The sequence below is a fragment of the Tupaia chinensis genome, unplaced genomic scaffold (genome assembly GCF_000334495.1).
Source record: "Tupaia chinensis unplaced genomic scaffold, TupChi_1.0 Scaffold000387_1, whole genome shotgun sequence".
Classification (NCBI taxonomy): Eukaryota; Metazoa; Chordata; class Mammalia; order Scandentia; family Tupaiidae; genus Tupaia; species Tupaia belangeri.
Window position 1 is genome coordinate 1,619,916 of NW_006159889.1, and position 3,630 is coordinate 1,623,545.

A 3,630-nucleotide genomic window follows, 5' to 3' on the forward strand; every position below is an offset into this window, starting at 1 on the left:
AAGCCACCGGGTCCAGGACGTGAACCGCGGTCGACTACGTGGGAGTCCAGCAACATAGCCATTACGCTAATTGCTGGTCCCTATTTAACTTTATTTAATTTGACCAGAGAGAGAGAAAGAGGAAAAATGAGAAATCAAATCACCAGGTCTGGGCCTTGAACCATAGCTAGCCATGTGGGAGTCCAGTGCCTTTAACTACCATGTCACCAGCTGGCCCCAGGCTGAAACACTTGAAATTGTTCATTGTTTAATTTGACATGGATGTGAGTTGCTAGGTGGCCAAGGATGCTCATTCCCCTTTTCCTGGGCTTTGGGTGTTCTCACTTGAATCTGCAGACCTCTCCCAGGGTTGGTTCCTGTATGTCTTATTTAGTTTAATTTAGTTTAGTTTTTTTTTTTTTGAGAGGTTTTTGCCATAGGGCGCATGTGCTCGCCAGACAGAGAGAGAGAGAGACAGAGAGACAGAAAGCGAGAAATCACCCCCCAGGGGGGATGGCCAGGCTGCAATCCCTTCTCCATTCTCCTCTTGGGATCTTGGGCACGCATGCACACGCGCCTGGCGTGAGTTTTAAGCCACCGGGTCCGGGGCATGAACTGCGGTCGACTACATGGGAGTCCAGCGACATAGCCATTACGCTAACTGCTGGTCCCAGTTTAGTTTAGATTTTTGCTATAGGGCACATACATGCCTTAGCTGGAAAGAGACAGAGGGAAAGTGGGAAATTACTCCTCAGGGAGGATGGCCACACCACAATCCATTCTCTCCCATTCTCCTCCCAGGATTTTAGGTACACACACAATCAAGGTCTGGTGTGTTTCTCAAGCACCAGATCTGGGACTCAAACCATGCTGTTGGCTGTGTAGGATCCTGCACTTTAACCACCACACCACCTGATGGCCTCTGTATGTCTTATTCTTTTTTTTTTTAATGAATTATTTAATTTATTTATTTACTTTTCATTTGACCAGAGGAGGGACAAAGTGAGAGAGAAAGAGAGAGAGAGAAAGAGAGAGAGAGAAAGCAAGCCATCAGGTCTGGTACTCAAACTGCAGTCAGCTATATGGGAGTCCAGTGCCCTTAACTACCATGTCACCTGCCGGCCCCTCTTTTTTGTTTTGTTTTGTTTTAAAGAATTATTTTATTTTAACTTTTCTTTATTTATTTTAATTTGACCAGAGAGAGATAGAGTGAGAAAGAGAGAGAGAGAAAGTGAGGAAGCAAGCCACTAGTTCCAGGACTTGAACCGAAGTTGGCCATGTGGGAGTCCAGTGCCCTTAACCACCATGCCATCTGCCAGCCCCCCATTATTCATTTTTTAAAAAGAATTATTTATTTTTTAAATTCCATTTGTTATTATTATTTTAAAATTTGACCAGAGAGAGACAGATGGAGAGAAAAAGGAAAAGGAAGAAAGCAAGCCACCAGATCCAGGACTCAAACTGTGGTCAGCAATGTGGGAATCCAGTGCCTCTAACCACCATGTCACCTGCCAGACCCCAAAGTATATCTTATTCTTATCCCTCAGAGAAGAACCTTTCGGTAACTGTTCCCAAAGATTCATCTCCCCACTTGGTTCTAAGCTATCCTGCACTGCCATCAGTGAGCTCTCCTCCCTGGACAGACAGCTGGGGCACCAGATCCTAGCCTCAGACAGGACCTGCTGCAGGCCCTACCCCTCACACCTCCAATTGTCATTTTATTAACTCCTGCCAGATACCCCAGCAAAGAAGAAGAAAAAAATCAAAGCAAAAATATCTCCCTACTTGTGTTCAAATGGAGAAAAGTGCTGAGGTCTGAGAAGGTGGATGAAGGCTTCCCCAAGGAGGAGAAACTTGATCTGAGCTAGAGGAATAGAGAGCCAGAAATGTCCCCACCTCTCTCTAGGGCCTACCTCAGTTCGTCTATCCTAGGTAGTGTTTGGGAAGTGTGTTAAGGAGGCTTTCTTGGTGATTCCTGAATCCTTTCTCTGCCACGGGAACCCCCAGGGGTGAGGAGGAGGAGCCTAGCATTAGAAGCAGGAAGAAAGCTCACACTGACCAAGTTGGGACTTCTGGCACAAGTCCTACTTAGGAACCAACTCAGCTTCTCCTGCACAGGAGGAATTACTGTTTTCTTTCTTCTTGTTTTGTTTTGTTTTTATTTTAGCAAAGTGAGTTTGAGAAGAAGCCAAGTGCTCATAGCTAGAAAGAGGCATAAACGAGTTTTGAAACAAAACCTCATGCTAGAATTCTTGCTCTTAAACCTCCCAGCCCCTACCTTCTACCAGTGAAACCTCTAGCTAGCACCAGGTTAAGGTATTTCACATGCCAGGCACAGGACTGGAATAAGTTACTTTATTTTAGTTTCCTGTTTCCTTCTTCCAAATGTCTCCCGCTCCTTTCTATTCTTCCCTTCGCTTTGTTTTCCTCCCTACTGCAGACAGATTTTTCTACAATGCAAATGCAACCATCACTGCCCACTTGAAACCCCATTATGGTTTCATATTGCACTTAGGATAATGTCCAAACTCCTGTAAGAGTCTCCTGCTCCCAACTTGTCTTTTTCCAACTGCATCCCTTTTCTCTTCACCCCACATATATGCCCTCAAACCTAAAGCAAATTACTTGCTGTTCTTCAAACACTTTCTTGATACAGATTTGTTGAAGGACTAGTCTGTGTTTACCGGTTAATTGATCCCCCCAGACACACACACACACACACACACACACACACACACACACGCCCCAACACCAAAGGCTCTCTATTCCTCTAGCTCAGATCAAGTTTCTCCTCCTCGGGGAAGCCTTCATCCACCTTCTCAGACCTCAGCAGTTTTCTCCATTTGAACACATGTAGGGAGGTATTTTTGCTTTGAATTTTTTTTTTCTTCTTTGCTGGGGTATCTGGCAGGAGCTAATGAAATGACAATTGGAGGTGTGAGGGGCAGGGCCTGCAGCAGATGAGATCTGAGGCTAGGATCTGGCGCCCCAGCTGTTTGTCCAGGGAGGAGAGCTCAACTTTCCTGCCCTCGGTTTCTTCATCTCCTCGGAGTTGTGGAGAGAACTGAACCTGGTATGCGAAGTACTGGTTCTAGCACTTAAATGTGAACTACTCGTGTTCTCATTACACATAAAGAGCAGTTGCTTCCAAAAAACTGTATGAAATTCCCGGAGCACTGTCCATGGTATATGGTTTCCTGGTTGCTTATTGGGTGGTCCGGAGAGCCTCCCTTTCTTATTACTTTTTATTTTTTTAATCCGAAGGCGCGCCAAGCCCCTTCTCTTCTCTTCTCTGGGTGGTGCTGACGCATTCTTCACAGCCAGCCCCTTTCCTGGGTCTGAAGATGCCTCCACAGCAGAGCGCCAGTCCCCTGGGCCCTCTCGGCCTCAGCCCCTCCTCCACTCCCCCGGCCCCTTGAGTCCCATCCTACTAGGGAGCTGGCCACAGCACCTCCCTCAGGGCTGACCCAGAGTGCCTGCCCGCCTGGGTAAGCCTGGACCAGCCGTCCTCCGCGGGTCCCCAACCCACGTGCTCCCGGCCTCCTCCGCCAGGCGCCGCCTTCCGGCTAGACGCAACTCGGACTACATCTCCCAGGATGCGCAGCGGCGGGGCCTCGGCTCGGCGAGGGCCTCGGGGGGCGCGTCGCTCCG